Raw genomic sequence first — 21214 nt, 5'->3', positions numbered from 1 at the left:
GACCTTGACTGCTGGCCTTCCTGAGCCAAGTTCACTTTCAGAATTTAAAGGTACAGCACCCCCTTTTAAAAACATCTATGCTCACCCTTTACTAGAAAGTCCGGAGATCGACCCCTTCGGAGAAGCCAGGTTCCCAAACAACCCAGAATTAACACCAGGGGAGAGAGTGCAACCTTATTATGTGGGCCGAATGTTCCAGAAATACAAGCACCCAAAGAGAGGTGGAATTTGAGAAGATGACAGAAGTTAGCACTAACTTTGCAGTTGGGCTAACCAAACGAGGAGGCAAGGAAAAGGGTGATCTCTTGGTTTGCGCCATCCCACACCTCTGCCCAATTTAAACTCTCTCACTGACTTTTTCGTTTACAATTTAGTAACGCAAACCTCTTAACTCGGGATGTAAACAAGAGACCATAAAATTCATCTTGGGCATATCTGTGGACTTTTCAGCAGGGCCTCCATCTTCACAGCATTTAAAAACAAATTATTTGTCTATGTCTCAGCCACTTCTTCTTTTCGTATGCATCTCTATACAGAGCTTATTGTTTTACTTTTCAAGTTGCCCATGTCCAAACCCAGCTGTAGGAGGCGATGCCTCTCAGCAGAGCCATAGAGCCAGAAAGTTCCACAATTGAACAACAGACTTGGGGGTCATTATGGCAGATTGGTCTGAGGTAGCACTGCCCAAGAGGGCAGCAATCAGACAGAGAGATGGAGGACGATAGTTTGAGATGGACAAGCACAGCAAGAGATAACCAGGAGGCTTCATGCCAGGAAGGACCAGGCAGAGGAGGAACTGGGAGGCCGACCAGGAGGTCGGTGAGGGCAGCAAACACAGGTGGGTCAGGAGACAAAGCACTAAGTCCAGATGGCTGCGGTTCCCTAGGCTGGGTCTTTCATTTGGCAGAAAATTAAGTATAAAGGCTTATAAAATGTGTATGGCCCATAGCAAGTCCTTAACAAATGCAAACTATTATTAGCATTGTAACGTTGCTTGGATCCTGGTGAAACTTGCAAGGCCCTGGGCAAAGCTTCACAGAGACTGAGGGCGGTCAGACACCAGCCGCTCTGATCTTAATCAGTTCTACAGTGGCTGTCACCCTACCTCCGCCCTCTGCCTGTGCCTTGTCTTCTTATCCTGTTCTATTGCATTTAGAGTCAAGCCCTCACATGAGTCCACTGGTCACTTCCTACATTGTGCCGGGAAAAAAAAAACACCTTGGCCAAATTACCATTCCCATCTCAGCTGGCTGAGACAAGGATCAGACTTCATTTTCCCAATAAAAGTAATGCTTTTTACAATTAAAAAAATAAGAGAAAGAGGACAGCTTATTCTTAATATTTTTTTAATTTGAAAACACAATGTTATTCTTATCTCTTTGAGTTACGTTGTACTGTTATTCTAAACGGAAGGAAGGAGTAAAGCAAAGGGAAAGGTGCTGATGCTGACGAGCCGATGGGCTGCCCTGGCCGTGACCATCACACACACACTGAAAGAATTTCCTCCGGTAGGGAGGGCCTGACGAGGCAGCAGATAAAGCTAGATGCGCTGTCAGTTCCTGAGTATGTCCAGGGTAGGGGACTATGGAGATGGCATAATAACGCAAACCCACATGAACTGCCTTGGGGGTGGCCCCTGAGCTCCCTTGGGGAGAGGTTAAGGACTCCAAATGTTAAAGATGAATATAAAAGGGGCATCCACTTTCCTCCGCCTCTAGCGGGAGGTCCAACCCCAAATACGGCTCCCTCAGTGCCTTACCCAGTTGTTGAGGTGGGGAATCCTTAACTAACAAGCTCCAAGTTAGAGTGTCCCCAGATCCCCAGAGGATCCCAAGGCTCCATGGATAGCGCTGTGGTGCGTCTGGGTGTGAGCATTGCTGCTGTGCACTATATTGTTTTATGATGAACATATTGTTTTATGATAATGTTTAGAGAGTTTCTCTAAAGTTTTGGATCAATAAATTACTGTAAATAAGCATCTTTAATATACATACCAATATATGAAGAAAGAAAGAAACACATGGGATAGAATTCAAACCAAGGAAATCCCAGCACTGCCTACAGTCAGACTCCTGGTCTTATACTGCCTTGTGGCCTAGAAAAGGTTGGAAAGAAAAGCTAAAAGCCAACAAGGAAAGACAACAGATTAGAAAATGTGGTTATTATTAAGTGCCCAAAGCCTTGTGGTCCGAGACCTTGTATGCCTGTTATCTGGATGTCCTCAGTGGGGGGTGGTCATCAGCATCTAATATGTAAAAGTGCTCCTTTTGCCACTTGTTTTTCAAGGGTTGACAATGCTATAAAGGTCACTGCCCACAGGAGTTTAACCCAGATAATGCAGAAACATGAAAAATTTCCTCCAGAACTTGGAACGAGCTTTGTCCTGAAAGCTGTTCCAGGTCTTGCTAGGGACAGGCATGAGCTCTCAGGAATGTGCTGTCCAGATGGGTCAGCACTCTGGTGCCTTGCCTCCATGGAGAGGCAGATGAGATGGAAGGAAGGAGTCCTGGGCTTAGAGAAAGAAGACACGATTCTAGAGCCTGGGTTCTGGCATTCTGCAACTGTGTGATTCTGAGACAGCTGTTGCCTTTCCATGCTTTAATTTTCCCCTCTGAAACTGACAGAGGCTTTAAGATCCTTCCCAGAATCAATTAGAATTCAAAAGTTGTGACCCAAGTCAGCCCATGTTAGCCAACATCAGCCTTCACTGACCCTGTTAATCCATCACATTTTTGGCAGCCCATGTGGGCCCATGTCAACCCTTACCTTCCCTACAAATCAGCAGTCTTAGATCCTCAAAGTTCTTGCCCTAAAGCCTGACCATGGCAAGTGTCCCACCTGCCTTCTCTCTGGTCAGGCCTTGGAATTAGAATCTTAATAGATTTTAAAAAATTGAAATCCTACAGAATGTGTTCTAGATTCAGGATAATATTCATCTAAAATTAAGATTAAATAAAGACATTTTCAGATAAATGAAAGCTGAGACAATTAGTCCCCAACATACCTGTACTACAAGGAATACTAGGCAGAAGCAAGCAAGATGGCGGTGGCAGCGGCTCAGGGAGAGAGAACCAGAGGTGGCGGAGGCAGTAGTGGGGCTGGCAGTGGTTCCAGCTGTGGGACAGGCAGTAGCCGCAGCGGCTTGCTGGACAAGTGGAAGATTGATGATAAGCCTGTAAAAATTGACAAATGGGATGGATCAGCTGTGAAAAATTCTTTGGATGATTCTGCCAAAAAGGTACTTCTGGAAAAGTACAAGTATGTGCAGAATTTTGTTCTAATTGACGGTCGCCTCACCATCTGTACCATCTCCTGTTTCTTCGCCATAGTGGCTTTGATTTGGGATTATATGCACCCCTTTCCAGAGTCCAAACCTGTTTTGGCTTTGTGCGTTATATCCTATTTTGTGATGATGGGGATCCTGACCATTTATCCCTCATATAAGGAGAAGAGCATCTTTCTCGTGGCCCACAGGAAAGATCCCACAGGGATGGGTCCTGATGATATTTGGCAGCTGTCGTCCAGTCTCAAAAGGTTCGATGACAGATACACTCTGAAGCTGACCTTCATCAGTGGAAGAACAAAGCAGCAACGGGAAGCCAAGTTCACCAAGTCCACTGCTAAGTTTTTTGACCACAACGGGACCCTGGTCATGGATGCATATGAGCCTGAGATATCCAGGCTTCGTGACAGTCTTGCCACAGAAAGAAAAATAAAATAGCTACTTCTAAAAGCAGCCATCTTTTGGCTGGATCATGCTGAATTGAGGGGTGAGGGAGAAAGAAACAGAGAACTTAATATGGATAAAGTAAGAAATGTAAAACATGTCCGTTTTGTCTTGAAATTTTAGTCCATTCTGTATAAACAGAATTTTCTAGCTCAGATATGAGAAGTTGTAGCTCTGCTATCTAGCTGTAGCCTCTTTGGTCTGCTGATTGCATTGTTTTGATTTGCTTTTCTGGAAAAGCATTTTTGCTAAAAACCGTACAGACTTCCTCCTTCATACCTAGCAGTACTTTATATAGTATAGCTTTGTGCCATGCAGCATTTGAAGACTCAGTTTTTTAAATTGTTAACCTGTTGATGACTTTATTGTGTTAATTCCCAGTTCAACAGCTGTTTCCCTTAATTCAGGATACAACTTCTTGTGTATGACAGTTTTCCTTCACACACCATTTTTGCGGGTGTGTATATATCTAATTTGGGGAGAATTGGGGAAAAAAAACCCCACAGCTTTTTAATTTGTTTAAAAGAGACTTTCTGCCTGTTACATTTTGTGCTCTTAACCAATTAAAGAAGCCAATGGCATTTTTAGTTTTTAAAAAAAAAAAAAAAGAAATATTAAAGAATGTCCTTCATGTTGAAGGGAAACAATACAAGATAAAAATTAAGATTTACAGGAAGGGAATAAAGAGTATTAGAATTGGTGAATATACAGATAAACATAAAAAAGTATATATTTTTCTTTTCTTAATGTCCTAAAAAATTGTTTAAAGTAAAAAATAACACTCTGATAGGATGTATAAATTTATAACTTATGAAGAATTAAAAGATATAAAAAACAGTAGCTTAAAGACAGTAGTAGAATGTTTAAATGGAATTAAATTGTTGTGACTTTTTTATTCATTTATGAAATGGGAAAAGTCAGATGTGAAGAATAAAATCTAAAGTGATCAAATAGTAACTCTAAGTAGATTGTAACAAGGATACATATTGTAATGCCAAGAGCAACCACTAAAAATTACTACAAAGAGGCATAGCTAATAGAGAAGTAAACTACCTCAACATAATAAAGGCTGCACATGACAAACCCACAGCTAACATCATACTCAATAGTGAAATGGGAAAGCTTTTCCACTAAGATCAGGAACAAGACAAGGATGCCACTCTCACTACTCCTATTTAACATAATGCTAGAACTCCCAGCCAGAGCAATAAGGCAAGAAAAAGAAGTAAAAGGCGTCCAAGTTGGAAAGGAAAAGTAAAATTGTATGCGGATGATATGATACCATATATCTAAAATCCTAAACCCCCCCAAAAAACGTTTAAAAAAAGAACTAGTAAATGAATTCAGTAAAATTGCAGAATACAAAATTAATGTACAAAAACCAATTGCTTTTCTATACACTAGCAATGAATTATATGAGAAAGAAATAAAGAAAACAATCCATTTATACAATAATAGCATCAAAAATAATAAATTATTTAGGAATAAATTTAACTAAGGAGGTGAAAAACCTGTACACTGAAAATCACAACACATTGATGAAAAAACTGAAGACACAAATAAATGGAACGATATACTATGTGCATATATCAGAATAATTAATATTGTTAAAATGTCCATACTATCGGGCTTCCCTTGTGGCACAGTGGTTGAGAGTCTGCCTGCCGATGCAGGGGACACGGGTTCGTGCCCCGGTCCGGGAAGATCCCACATGCCGCGGAGCGGCTGGGCCCGTGAGCCATGGTCGCTGAGCCTGCGCGTCCGGAGCCTGTGCTCCGCAACGGGAGAGGCCACAACAGTGAGAGGCCCGTGTACCGCAAAAAAAAAAAAAAAAAAAAAGTCCATACTATCCAAAGCTAGCTATAGATTCAATGAAACTCCTAACAAAATTTCAATGGCGTTTTTCACAGAAATAAGAAAAACAATCCTAAAATTCATATGGAACCATAAAAGATCCTGAATAGCCAAAGCAATCGTGAGAAAGTAGAACAAAGCTAGAGGCATCACACTTCCTGATTTCAAATTTTATTTGAAAGCTATAGTAAACTAAACAGTATGGTAGTGGCATAAAAACAGACACACAGACCAATGGAATAAAGTTGAGAGCCCAGAAATTAACCCACACTATGTAATCAACTGACATTTGACAAGTGAGCCAAGAATACTCAATGAGGAAAGAATAGTCTCTTCAATTAATGATAGGAAAACTGTATCTTCCTATACAAAAGAATAAAACTGCACCCCTGTCTTACACCACTCGCAATAATTCACTTGAAATGGATTAAAGACTTAAATGTAAGACTCAAACCCATAAAACTCCTAGAAGAAAATATAGGGGAAAAGCTTCTTGACATTGGTGTTGGTGATAATTTCTTGGATACGACACTGAAAGCACAAACAACAAAAGCAAAAATAAACAAGTGGACTACATCAAACTAAAAAGCTTCTGCACAGCAAAAGAAACAATCAACCAAATGAAAAGGCAACCTATAGGGCTTCCCTGGTGGCGCAGTGGTTGAGAGTCCGCCTGCCGATGCAGGGGACATGGGTTCGTGGCCCGGTTCGGGAAGATCCCACGTGCCGCGGAGCGGCTGGGCCCATGAGCCATGGCTGCTGAGCCTGCACGTCCGGAGCCTGTGCTCTGCAATGGGAGAGGCCACAACAGTGAGAGGCCCGCGTACCGCAAAAAAAAAAAAAAAAAAAAGGCAACCCATAGAATGAGAGAAAATATTCACAAACCATCAATCTGATAAGGGGTTAATATCCACAATATATAAGAAGCTCAACATTTCAATAGCAAAAAACAAACAATCCAATTTAAAAATGGGCAAAGGGCCTGAACAGTCATTTTTCCAAAGACGACATACAAATGGCCAACAGGTACATGAAAAGATGTTCGATGTCACTAACCATCAAGGAAATGAAACTCAAAACCACGACATGTCACCTCAGACCTGTTCAAATGGCTATTACCAAAAAAGACAAGCGATAACACATGTTGGCAAGGATGTGGAGAAAAGGGGACCCTTGTGCACTGTTGGTGGGAATGTTAAATTGGTACAAATATTATGGAAAACAGTATGGTGGTTCCTCAAAAAATGAAAAATAGAACTACCATATGGCCCAGCAATCCCATTCTGGGTATATATCTGAACGAAATTAAATCACTGTCTCAAAGAGATATCTGCACCCCCATGTTCACTGCAGCATTATTCACAATAGCCAAGACATGGAAACAACCTAAATGTCTATTAAAGAGTGAAAGTATAAAGAAAATGTGGTACGTATATACAATAGAATGTTACCCATAAAAAGAAGGAAATCGTGCCATTTGCAAGGACATACAAAGACCTTGAGGGCGTCATATTAAGTGAAATAAGTCACAGAAAGACAAATACTGTATGTTCTCACTTATATGTGGAATCTAAAAAACCAAAATCATAGAAACAAAGTAGCATGATGGTTGCCAGGGGCTGGGGGTGGGGGAATTAAGGAGATGCTGGTTTAAGGGTACAGACTCCCAGTTATAAGATAGCTATAAGATAAATAAGTTCCGGGGATCTAATGTACAGTATGGTGACTGTAATTAACAATTCTCTTTTATATTCTTGGAGGTTGTTAAGAGAGTAGATCTTAAATGTTATCCCCACAAAAAAAGGTAATTATGTGAGGTGATGGAGGTGTTAACTAACCTTATTGTGATAATCTTTTCATAATATATTTCTGTAATGAATCAAAACAAAAGAGAGAAAGAACACTCCGCAAAGTATTAGAATTAAAGGTAAAAAAGAGTAAAAGGCAGCACTGAAGAAAATTCGTACAACAATCATTCCACTTGTTCCTACTAGCAAAGTAGTTTTATCTGTGCACACTTTAAACGGTCTTCAAGAACATACTCCGTACATAAAAGGCAGCTAACTAATCATACAGATTAGTTACACAGATACTACGCGGACTATCTAAGAACTGTTAGCCTGACTCCTAATCTCATGCTCTGGTCCTACCTGGCCATTTCATGGTGGGGAGAAGGGCCCCTCTCTTGATCACTGTCAGCACTCACTGAGGGAGAACCCACGATCAGCCTTCAGAGGGAGCCTCCGACTCAGGTCTCATGCCTCCGGAGTACAGACAAGGGCTGAACTCACCCCACCAAAATTCTAGTCTGCAGGACTGGGCTATTATATATCTTTTGAGGTTCCTCATATAATTTTTTATTTTTTGCGGTACGTGGGCCCCTCACCGCTGCGGCCTCTCCCGTTGCGGAGCACAGGCTCCGGGTGAACAGGCCCAGAGGCCATGGCTCACGGGCCCAGCCGCTCCGCGGCACATGGGACCCCCCCAGACCGGGGCATGAACCCGTGTCCCCTGCATCGGCAGGCGGACTCCCAACCACCGCGCCACCAGGGAAGCCCCCTCATATAATTTTGATCAAAAGCTAGGCTTGGGAACCACTGCTGACGATGACAGGCAGCAATGGACAAGCCTGAACGTGGTCATGTCATCATCAGATCTGCATTTTAGAAAGCAGGCTCTGGAAGCCATGGGGAGGCAACATCAGTGCCGGTGGAAGCAAGAATAATAACATCCATCTTCCTTGATATTAAGAACTTTACATGCAAAACTTCACTTAGATCTTCTGATCATTTTGTAAGGTAAGTATCTACACCCCGAAAATGCAAAGAAAATCAAGGTTCAGGGAAGCCTAATGTCAAACAGCCTGAAGTGTCAGAACTGAAATTCAAGCCCAGGTCTCTTCTATAGCTTTATATTTTAGGGGAATACATTCAAGTTGCGAAATTAGGAAGAAAAATCAAAGACTGTGTAAAAGAAAAAAATAATAAACCCTAAGTATCTTTAGCTTATCTTGATTAAACTGAGAGGGGGGAATAGAAAACCACCATTAGAACACTGCAGAAATAAGTGTCACAGGCAACATCCACCGACGGATGCTAAAATTAGTGGGAGAACCAGAAAGTGAGGAAGTGTACAAAAATCAAAAGGATGGGGCACCCCAAAGGGACATGGGAGCCAACCTGAAACAGCTCCCAATTGCCAAAACCAGAATAAAATAAATGATGCAGTACTGGAATATTAACCCAAAGTATAAAATAAATACACAAGCCCATACTGGTATAAACAAATAATTGAACAAGCAAATAAACAGGGAAGAAGTGACAAATCTTCCTTACAAAAGAATTCTGGGTAATATATGCCGACGCCCTCACGGCAAGAGGTAGTACTTAACCCCTACCTACTCGCCATCAAGGGTAAGCTAGACCTAGTGACCCACTTCCAAAGAAGAGAGTAGGGACAAGGGAAAAGCAGTGACTGTGCAGTGGAGAAATCTGGCAAACACATCACCCAAGTGATGGAGGTTAATATCACCAGTGATGTCATGCAGACCTGATGTAACCCCTCATATAGCAAGATGAGACTGGCGCTTCTCTCTGTGGTGTTCCTTCCAAAACTCCAAAACGCCAGTCTAATCGTGAGGAAAACACCAAACAAGCCCAGACTGGGGGGTATTCTACAGGATAACTGGCAAGGACTCCTTAAGAATGTCAAGGTCATGAAAAACAATAGAAGATCAAGAAACTGTCACAAACCAGAGGCGGCTGAGGAGACATGACAACTATATGCAATGTGGCCTGGGATCCTGGAACAGAAAGAAACATTAAGCAAAAGTCAGTAAATCCAAATAAAGTTGCTTAGCTATTAGTACTGCACCAATGTTAATGTCGTAGTTTTGATAATTGTACTCTGCTTACGTGTGATGCTAACCTTAGGGGAAGCTGGGTGAAGAGCTATGGGAACACTCTGCCTTATTTCTGCAATTTTTCAGTGAGTGCAAAACTTTTTCAAAATAAAGTTTAAAAATTTAAATTGAAATCAGAAGCCTGTCATCAATAAGACAAAAGTGTTTTTGAGAATACAAAACAATGGAGAAACAATTGCCCTTGTTTAGAAGCTAGAAGAGAAGGTTATCTCGAATATACACAGTCAGCCCTCCGTATCCGCAGGTTCTGCAGCCCTGGATTCAACCAACTGTGGATTGAAAATATTCAGAAAAAAAATTCCAGAAAGTTCCAAAAAGAAAAACTTGACTTGGGGTTAGTAGATGCAAACTATTACATGCAAAATAGATAAACAACAAGGTCCTACTGTATAGCACAGGGAACTATATTCAATATCCTGAGATAAACCATAATGGAAAAGAATATTAAAAAGAATATATATATATTTATAACTGAATCACTTTGCTGTACAGCAGAAATTAACCTAACATTGTAAATCAACTATACTTCAATTAAAAAAAAAATAAGAAAGAAAAGGGAATTCCCTGGAGATCCAGTGGTTAGAGCTCCGAGCTTCCACTACTGGGGGCCCGGTTCGATCCCTGGTCGGGCAACTAAGATCCTGCAAGCCACGTGGCATGGCCAAATAAATAAATAAGTACAGGGGAAAACAACTTGACTTTACCACTCACTGGCAAATATGTATGTAATATTTACATTGTATTTACGACTACTTACATAACATTGGCATTGTATTAGACATACAAGTAATCTAGAGATGATTTAAAGTATACAGGAGGATGTGCATAGGTTATATGCAAGTACTACACCATTTTATATAAAGTACTTGAGCATTCACGGATTTCAGCATAGGGACAGGGGAGGGTCCTGGAAACAATCCCCTGTGGATACCAGGGAAGGACTGTACATACTACTACCACAAGAATGAAGACTGAGTTATTCTGCATCTTGTCATGGTAAGTTTCTAAGCCTTCTTACTGAAAGAGGCAAAAGATTTTCTGTATATCGAAATATTTGTTCTAGTGGTTCCAATGACAGAAAGCTTATAACACTGTGACCATTAAAAAACAGTTTGTTAAAGGAAATCATGGATGCTGTGCTACTCCACTGTGCCCTAGAGAAGCTGTCATATATGACAGAAGCTGTCATATTGTACAAGGAGATATATACACGGATATTTATTGTTGCAGTGTCAGTAATGGCAAAAAAAACAAATAATCTAAAGGTTCATGAACAAGAGTATGAATAAGTGATATCAATATTCATAGAATAAAACACTATACAGCCGTCCAAAAGAATGAACTAGACATAAATGTCTAGTTCTTGAAGATCTCAAAAATAATGGTGAGTGAGAAAAACAAGTTGCAGATGGATACACACAGTATAGAATATTAACATAAAAACATGCAGCAGGGGCTTCCCTGGTGGCACAGTGGTTGAGAGTCCGCCTGCCGATGCAGGGGACACGGGTTCATGCCCTGGTTCGGGAAGATCCCACATGCCGCGGAGCGGCTGGGCCCGTGAGCCACGGCCGCTGAGCCTGCGCGTCCGGAGCCTGTGCTCCGCAATGGGAGAGGCCACAACAGTGAGAGGCCCGCGTACCGCAACAAAAAAAATAAAGAAAAAAAAAAATGCAGCACGATATTCTATATAATAATAGTACCAAGACCACAGAAATGACAAACACCAAACTCAGGATTGAGGTTTCCTCTGGAAAGGAGAGAGGAGAATGAAATCAGAGGGAGGTACACTGGGGGTTTCAACTTTGTTTGTAATGTTCTATTCATTTAAAAAACAAAACAAGGAATTCCCTGGAGGTCCAGTGGTTAGGGCTCTGCAATTTTACTGCCCAGAGGGCCCGGGTTCAATCCCTGGTCGGGGAACTAAGATTCCACAAGCCTCAGCGTGGCCAAAACAAAACAAAACAAGAACATGAAGTGTATACATATGACAAAAGGCTACAATTTCACAAACGTGAGGGTTGGTACAAGGATGTTGTTTAGATTATGCTCTTGGATTTTATGCAGGCCAGAAACATAATATAACTTTAAAAAAATCAGCAGGCCCTGGTGATGAACTGAACATGTGGGTGGTTAGGGGGAGAAAAGGGTCTTAGATGATTCCCAAGGTTCGGCCTTCAATGACGCAGTAGTACATTTGTCAAGGTCGGTGCTGTAGGAGAATCGCCATCTTTAAGCAATCACCTCATTATATAAATCAGAAAAAAGAGGGAAGTTAACCTAATTCAAACCATGATCCAAGGTAACAAAGGGACTTTATCTTCAAAACAGAACTAGGGAAGTGATCTCAGCAGAGCCGTCAAGAGTGAGCAATTCTGAGTCCTGGCTCAAATACTCTTGTACAAATGACCTAATGTTCTCTCTTTACATCTTTGCTGGATAAATAGAAATCATCATGTACGCTGAGGAAAGTAAAATGGATTATTTAATAATTACATAAAAGTCGAATGTAAAAACTCATGTAAAACCAATAGAAACTCCTCAATGCTTTTCTTTTTAAGAAAACTGAAAAAATGGTTAGTCAAAGGACTATGTTTGAGTTTACATTAAATACATGAAATATGAAGGGAAAATACAGTAGCATGTAAACCTTGATAAAGAATTGGCACATCTTGGTTGCTGCCAGATGGGAAGAACTGCCTTGAAAAAAGTAACTAGAACCACAGAATTATAGAGTTGTGATTGGAGAAATAATCTAGTGGTAATCTGTTAATTTTGAAGAAGAGAAACCTGCATGTCAAATAAGTATAAGAACTTGCCTGAAGGATCACAAAGGTAAATAAAGGCAGAGTCCAGAGTAGGTATAATCTCCCATATTAAAGCTTTTTAAAATTTCAACTTTATTTATTCTGCCTCTCTTCCCACCCCACTCCCTTTCATTGTTTATTTGCCTGAAATACATTTATCTCCTGCTTGTAATGGTCCACAATCCCTTATTTGAAACCCTATATGGGGCCAGCTATGTTTGGGAGTTGAGCGTTTTTCTGATTTAAAAAGGTAACATGGTGCGTGTAGAATATATCATATAAACACCTGCAGCTTTAGAAGCATCACCCGATAATCAAATCTGTTAATATTTCCACAGAAGAAAATGTATACACGTTCACACTAAGTGGGATAAATAAAGACCACAAATAGCCTCCCATTACATCAAGGTGAGTGCATGCCACCCAGTGAGTTCAGATAAGATCAGGATTTTCCTCAAGTAAGTTATCAAAATCTTTACATTTTCAGAGCCTTTTGAATTCTAGAATTGTGGATAACAGCATAAGCTTTATGTTTGGGAGAAAACTCTAAATGTATTAGGTAAAGATATATACTTTGTTCTTAGTCTACAGGGCGTGGTGAGGCCACGTCTGTGCAGAGCGTGGTTAGAAAGATAGAAAGGGACGGGTGGAGCCAGTCCCACGGCTGCCTGGGGTCCTTGCCAGCTCCATTTCTAGTCCACGGTATCCTTTCAGTGAACCCTTTTTTCATAAGGGGGTCTGAGGGAGATGGATCTTGGCACCAACAACCAACAGTAAGACTAGGAGCTGTCAAGTCACATAAAGTAATTCTTTTCTACCCAGGGCCTCACTGGTGGGTTCCAGAAAGAAGTCTCCAGTCCCCCTCCTTGAGAAACTGAAACGAATGTTAATGATGCACCTGCCTTAACTGGTTCAGGTGGAAGCAGAAGTGGCCCAGGTCACCTAGGAAGATACCTTCTAGACCTATGTTTATCCAGGCAGAAGAGTTTGGTCCTGGTTTGACCCAAGCTCTCCCATGACTGCAAGGGGCTGACCCCAAATGTCCAGTTACTTGGAGTCTATTCAGTGAAGAGATCCACGGATTGAAGCAATTTGCAAATATGAATTCATTACAGAGACAGTTTATCTTATTGAAAACAGTGACTAATTTTGAACACCAGAGGCTGTTATTATGCACAATATGTGCGGCACTGTAACCTTATGCTGTAAAAGGGCTAAATATACACATCACAGAGAACGTATATCTCAAGCCAATGTTTGCTGCCTGCAACTCAAGTTTAATTTTAAATCTGGTTATAGAATTAATCTATATAGAGGAGCTCAGCCAACTTATCAGTTAATTGGAGTAGCCTCCTGATCAAGATGACACCATTTGCCAATAAAGCAAATGTGTCTACTTTAAAAAAAAAAAAAAAAAAGGAAGTACAGTCAACAAAACCTTTAAAGAGCCTGATGGGGATGTCGTTTCTAGAAATATGATGAACTAAATACCAAGACTGACCTACCTGCTGAAAACAACTAAAACACCAAGTGATTTCATAGCGGAGACCCTTTTACCTCCTCAAAACACATGAGCAATATGGCACATCCCTGTTAGTAACCATGGTTTTTGTGCTAATTCTTCCAGGTTTGAATCAGAATCTCTGCGTGAGTATAAGAGACAGAGGTGAGGTGGGCGCGTGTTATTATCCAATAAACCATCGCATCTCTGAGATATGCCACACAGGGCAGCAGGCTAAATAAAGTCACTCGACTTCATTCCTACTGGGCCCAGTCTGCAGCCACTGGACTCCTGTGGCTGATGTGCCTCCACATGGCTTCGACTAGGCTCACATGATCTCCACACTAGACATTTTACCTCACGGAAAGCAATCTCTTTAACACAGAAGTTGCATTTTTTAAACCAAGAGATGTCGGGAGCAAATCTTATGTCGGGAAACCCAGAACTCTCTAACAGAGAAAACATGCCCTGGTTCCCATTTCTGAACAATATTGTCGGAGGACACATGGTTGCCACAGGGCTTGTCTGGGGGAGCAGTGGTCTCTGTTTTAGACCCTACATGACAGCACTTGAAATCTTTGGGATTCTATGTTTTTATACAGAATCAGTTCTAACAACTTATTGGGCTTTATCTCTACAAAGTTTACCATCAGGGAGAAAGAGAAGATTTTTCTTTTTTTTTTTAATGATAAGCTGCCAGTGGCTAAGTAAAAAGGAAGGAACTTTGCTTCGAGTGGCAGGAGTGACTATGGAAGAGGGAGCCGTGGGTGATGGAGAAGTTGTTCGCTGGGGCCTGCATTGAGGATGAGCGCGGGATTTGCCCCCTTCATTGTCCTGTTACGTCTGCCCTGGATACCATTTTAAAACACACACAGGATTTCATCTATGAGAAACATGAGAAATGGCCTCAGTTCTTCAAAGAGCTGTCTCCCTCTAGTGGCCAAAGATTTTTTTTTTTAGAAAGCCTCAGAAGCCTACAAAGGAGCCTGTGTCCCCTAAGAACATAAAACCACTCATCTTGGTGGGGAGTATGTAAACAATCCTTGAATTTGGAAACATCGTTATAGCATGTAATTTTGTAAGTTTCCTCGCTATAAATCAGGAAAAATGTCAGTTTCAAAGGGTTATTGTGAGAAAATGTCTGAGCATCATCAAATGAGATCAACGGAGGAGCGCCACAGGGTCGCAGCTGGGAGGCCGGCGAGGCGCACTCACTGGCGAGGCGCTGGCTTTGGCACTGAAGCCAAAGCTTCATAGAGGTCGAAGAGCAAACGGTTATGTGTCATGAACCCCGCCTGTCACTTCCAAATAGCGGGAACCAAGAACCTTCAGATCTTCAGAAGTCAAGACTGTGGACATCAAGGTTGGCTGTAGAGACTGCTCCTGACAAACTGGGGATGCTCTGTGGTAGGCAGAATAATGCCCCCATAGATGCCCATGGCCTAAGCCCTGGAATCTGTGTATAGGTTACATGGGGAAGAGACAATTAAAATTGCTAGAGACAGCACAGGGAACTCTATTCAATACTCTGTAATGGCCTATATGGGAAAAGAATCTAGAAAAAAAAAAGAGTAAAAAAAAAAGTGGATATATGTATAACTGATTCACTTTGCTGTACACCTGAAACTAACACAATATTGTAAATCAATCATACTCCAATAATTTTTTTTTTTTTTTTTTTTTTTGTGGTACGCGGGCCTCTCACTGTTGTGGCCCCTCCCGCTGCGGAGCACAGGCTCCAGACGTGCAGGCTCAGCGGCCATGGCTCACGGGCCCAGCCGCTCCGCGGCATGTGGGATCTTCCCAGACCGGGGCACGAACCCGCGTCCCCTGCATTGGCAGACGGACTCTCAACCACTGCGCCACCAGGGAAGCCCCAATAAAAATTTTTTAAAAATAAAATAAAATTGCTAGCGAGATTATCCTGGACTGTTGGAGTACATCCACTGAAATCAGAAGGGAAGAGGGAAGTAGAAGAGGCGGTCAGGATGTGTTGTGAGGACTAGAAGACCTTGAACCACTGCTGCTGGCTTTGAAGAGGACGGAAGAGGGCCATGAGCAGAGGAATGTGGGCAGCCTCTAGAGGCTGGGAAGGTCAAGGAAAAGGACTCCCCCCAAGAGTCTCCGGAAACAAACGCAGCCCTGCCAGTGTCTGGATTTCAGCCTTGTGAGACCCATTTTGGATTGCTGATATCCAGAACTGTAAGATAATAAGTCTGTATTGTTTTAGCCACTAAATTTGTAGTAACTTGTTACAGCAGTAATAGGAAACTAATACATGCCCTAATTGCTATCCCGGGGCAAAGAGAGAATACTGTCAGACCTTGAATTTACTCTATTCAGAAATGACCTGCCAGTAAGCCTCACCATGGACTCAGAAGACTCAAATCTGACCAAGTTCAGGTATAAGAACATGGACCCCACAGCGCAGTTACTCAGGGATCTTCCCCATCTTGAGAGGGCTTCGTCTTGGCATTCTCCCTAAGCCTGGCCAGGCAGCAAGCACGTTCACGTGTGAAATCTATTTCTTCTCTTGTAGAATGAGAGGGCTGGATTAAAGAACCCCATTGGTCCCCCAGAGCTCTACAGATTCTATGGATCTACAAGTCCTTAGCCTTTCAAGCAAAGTAACAACAGCGATACTTCTGCTTCTGCAACTCCATCTGTTCCATGATGGGTTCCATCAAAGTGAGACAAGGAAGGCTTTTCTGGCCATTTACCTGGGAGCCCAATCCTTCCTGCCCAGGAGAAAAAAGGGAGAGAACGGGTGTTGTTCCAGACAAGCCCTACTCTGCTCAAGGCTGTACTTTCAGCTTCTCCTGCTCCAGCTGGAAGGCAGCCACCACAGTCTCACAAGTTCACACACGCTGCCTGAGGGAAGGCTTGAACAGAAGTGCCCCCGCCACTGCCAGGCTGCTGGAAAACAGGCTCGAGTTGCCACTCACAGGGGGCTTCAGGCTGAGCTGCCCACAGCAGCAGCATCACATCTTCAGCTTTCTTAACTGTCTGCAATAAACTGGAGGTTTTGGACCTGCCAAGCATGATACTGTATTTCACTAAACCCCACAGACCCCAAATCACTAACCCTGTGCTAAGTGTTTCTTAAGGGTGATACATTTCCAGAATGAGTTACAATACCTTTCATTCTCCAAGCTGGACAATTTCGTGCACACGACAAGCCAGTGCACGTAAAGCTGTAGCTGGGCCTCCCACGTGACTTCTGTGGGGAGCCGCTGCCATTTACTTTGGCTGAGTCTTTTTGGAGGACTTTACTGTCGAAATTCTCACTCTGCCTGCGTGGTCAGTAAATACCCTTTTCCGGCTTCATTCCAGGCTCAAAACCAGTGTGGATAAGTTTACTCATGGGTTTGATTCAGCTGCATCTTGTTTCTATGGAAACCCAGGCTGCTCCAATAAGCCCAATTCTCTATTCCTACTGCCCAGCCCACCTTTCACCAGCAACTTTAGATTTTCACCTTCCCTGGGTATTAACCTTTGACTTTCAGAAGCTGAAGTAGCTTTGTGGAATGTATACTCTCCATGTGCAAAGAACTCACAAAGAGCTGAATCCAAGATAGCCATTTTATACTGTGTGGTCTTCAGACATGGAAGCCCACTCAATTGTGAAGACAAACCTGGTGAATTCTCCAAGAAGATCAAGTACAGCTGTGAGGAGAAGGATGCTCAACTGCAGAGTGCTGTGATTGATTAGCAATGTCTGCCACAGGCTTGGGGGAGGCCGTGGGGGGCACGTGTTCTCCCTGAATCAAGCACTGTATGTCCACTTCAGAGCAAAACAGCGTATTCAGTATGTTATTCACATGGGCCTCTAGAAGTTCAGATCCAGAAGTTCAGGGGTCAAGCAAGAAGGTTGCCGGAGTCATTTCTGATCCTCCAGAGCACAAAAGCCTTCTAGAGTCAGGTTACTTGGGGCACGGGCGCTGATGGGTCAAGCTATATGCTTGTCTTGAGCATATGATATAAACCATTAAGAGTTAGACCTGGGCTTCCCTGGTGGCGTAGTGGTTGAGAGTCCGCCTGCCGATGCAGGGGACACGGGTTCGTGCCCCGGTCCAGGAGGATCCCACATGCCGCGGAGCGGCTGGGCCCGTGAGCCATGGCCGCTGAGCCTGTGCGTCCAGAGCCTGTGCTCCGCAACGGGAGAGGCCACAACAGTGAGAGGCCCGCGTACCGCAAAAAAAAAAAAAGTTAGGCCTGTCCTTTTCCTTTTTTTTCTTTTCGTTTAAATTTATGTATTTATTTATTTTTATTTATTTATTTTTGGCTGCGTTGGGTCTCTGTTGCTGCGCACGGGCTTTCTCTGGTTGTGGTGAGCGGGGGCTACTCTTCGTTGCAGTGCGTGGGCTTCTCGTTGCGGTGGCTTCTCTCATTGCGGAGCACGGGCTCTAGGCGCATGGGCTTCCGTAGTTGTGGCTCGTGGGCTCTAGAGCGCAGGCTCAGTAGTTGTGGCGCATGGGCTTAGTTGCTCCGCAGCACGTGGGATCTTCCCGAACTAGGGCTCGAACCCATGTCCCCTGCACTGGCAGGAGATTCTTAACCACTGTGCCACCAGGGAAGTCCCTAGGCCTGTCCTTAGACGGGGGCCTATTCTGCATAAAGCAGGGGCAGGGAGTATCTGATTTCCCCTTCCTGGAATTGGAGACTCCAGGAGTCTTAACCAGGAATTTTGTCATTGCTGCTGCAAGAGGAGAGCTGGCCTGAGTTCACTTAGGTGAAGTGCGAGACTATCCTTGGGGAGGGTGGAGAGCTCAGTGTACCCCAAGAGGGGACAGATGCAACTGGGTCCAGGGACAACCATCCTAGCAGGTCTCTCCCACAATCTCTTGGGTCTAATCACTCTGTTGGGACCCTGACTACTTATCAGGGTCCCTCTTGGAAAATGAGCAGAGTGACCACTGGTGACCCCTCACTGCAGTCACCACCCCACCAGCCAAGACTGGGCATGGGAAGTGGGGGAACAGCCCTCAGCTTATAGGGTAGATTACAGGGGTCAAAGTCATCAAAGCCCCAGAGCCTTAGGTAATGGAAATGTGTCCAAAACATGGAGTGTGAGACAGAGAGCATTAACAAAGGAGGCGCAATAATCATAACAGAAGTAATAATAATAGTAGTAGTAGTAGTAGTAGTAGTAGTAGTAGTAGTAGTAGTGGTAGTAAGAAAAATAATAATACTATTCATTGAGCAACTATTTTCTACCAAACATATAAGAAGCACTTTGCATGTACTATTTCTAATCCTTTACAGTCCTGTAAGGTGAGTGCTATTAGTTCCATTCTGCAGTAAGGAAATTAAGATTCACAGACATTAAGAGACTCTCCTGCAGCCTCAGAGCTACTAACAAAGACACTAATACTTAATGCACATGACTGCATTAAGTATTGTTTTAATTAATTACTAAGGAATTAAGTGAGATAATATACATGAAGAATCTTTGCAAACTACAAACGTAAGGCACCATCGCTGTTACACTATTTAAATTGACTAATGTTTAGAAGCAGTGGCCTCAGTAAGGACAGCCAGCAGAGCTGCGGCTGAAAGTCACACGAAGCCATACGGGAGCAGCAAGAACAGGGTCTTTGTTATGTTTTGAAATTTCCTGTTAATGATTCGGGCAGAACAGAGATGTGAACACTTGATGAGGTTTAAAAAATAAAACCTCTCTAAAATTCAAGAAAAAAGCTTAATTTCCTCTAATCTATTTTTTCCAATTATTTTAGAATTATTTTAGAAAGATGAATAATGTTCAAAATATTTCCATACCGTTATCCACCTTTACATGCTCAGACAGTTTTCAATTCAATGATTCTTTATTGAGTACATCCTGTGTCAGACACTGTGCTAGGCTCGGGGGACTGCTGTCCTTGAAAAGTTCCGAGAAAGTCACTTTTAAAAACTATGAGTATGTGGATTTTTATGTAAACCTCTGCTCACTGTCAGCATCTGATCTGAGTGCTCGAACAGAACAATGTTCTGCCCAGGTTCTAAGACAATCTAGTTGGTGAAGGGAAACGCTGCAGCCATAAGGAGGCGCACAGAGACCCGAGAGGGAGCAGCATCATGCCCACTGAAGACAGCTTCCTTCTGTACGATCTACACTCATGAATACGGAGCAACAGCAGAGGCGAGCTTCTGAGAATGAGTGCGCAGAAAACAGAGTGCGGAACACAAAGTTTTGTGCAGCAAAAGACTGCACTCAGTAAGTGTGGTGGGGTTGCTTGCTTACTCACTTTGCCTTAATTCTCTGTGCAAAACAATGCTGTCAGTCTTGGCTTGACTGCAGCTAGTAACAGGAAACAGAAAAGCAGTTACTTTCTTTAACTAACTCTACAATATTAATGGACTATATGCTGATAAAAGCAAAGACTCTTTAACAGTCAACAGATTATAGCTCCATTTGAAACAAATAAAAAAACATTTAAATGTAAATTAATTTAGTAGGTTTATAATTACTGTCTAAACAAATAGACTTGTTTCCTAATGAACAGGCCACATTTTACATATATTTCTAATCTTAAATCAATCAATGATTACCAAAGTAAAGTCACTTGGTCACTTACTTTTGGGAGGACTTTTTTTTAAGTGTCATAATCACTGATGGGAGGGAAATTGAGCCACAGGCTTCCTGAGCCTGGAAAACATTCATAATCTTTGGCCCAGCCATTTTCTCTCTAGGAATCCAATCTAAGGAAATAATTAGAAATAGAGAAAAGATTTATGTATATATATGTTCACATTGGTGCTGTCTATTATAGCAAAAATACTGGTTATAAAATTATATTTTATCAATAGCATTGAATACTGAAAAACCATTAAACATCATGTTTTCAAAACATTTTGGGACTATACAATATAATGTTTACAAAAGTAAACAGGATGAAAACTTTATAATAAATAAAATGTATGTAAGATACATAATAAATTTATTTTATATAATATATTTAATAATACATACATATTATGTATACACACATATACATCACTTAGGAAAAACAGCTGTAAAGATACACTAAAATGCTATCAATCGTTTTCTCTAGGTGGTGGGATTCTGAGTGGGTTTTTTTCTTCATATTGCTTTTCTGTTGATTCAGGTTCTCACACAAGCCTGGAGATCTGCCAAGAAGAAAAGAATATGGTGGCCAGCCGACACAAATTGGATGTAGACATGTGTGACGATGATACATCCAATTCTAAAATAATAAACTAACATTATTTTTAATTTCTTAAAATAAATATTCAGTGGCAGAAAAAAAAATATGATCATGATGAAAAATTTGGCAAGTAGAGAAAAGTAAAAGAATCAAGGAAAGAATCATCCAGAATTCCACCAGTCAGAGTAAAATGCTGTTATCAGTATCCAGAGCTTGACCAAGTTAGTGGCTCTG

At 42.1% G+C, this 21214-nt stretch overlaps 1 pseudogene across 1 annotated transcript; it reads left to right on the top strand.

Moving 5' to 3' along the window:
* Window positions 1-3031: 3031 nt before the first annotated feature.
* LOC114897451 lies at window positions 3032-4313 on the top strand (annotated as a pseudogene). Its single transcript, XR_003794135.1, has one exon. The product of XR_003794135.1 is annotated as a signal peptidase complex subunit 2 pseudogene (transcript).
* The last annotated feature ends 16901 nt before the right edge of the window (window positions 4314-21214 follow it).

The sequence above is a fragment of the Monodon monoceros genome, unplaced genomic scaffold (genome assembly GCF_005190385.1).
Source record: "Monodon monoceros isolate NGI ecotype Baffin Bay Population unplaced genomic scaffold, NGI_Narwhal_1 Super_Scaffold_17, whole genome shotgun sequence".
Lineage (NCBI taxonomy): Eukaryota > Metazoa > Chordata > Mammalia > Artiodactyla > Monodontidae > Monodon > Monodon monoceros.
The sequence above is the reverse complement of the archived record's forward strand: the minus strand, read 5'-3'. Positions and strand labels throughout refer to the sequence as shown.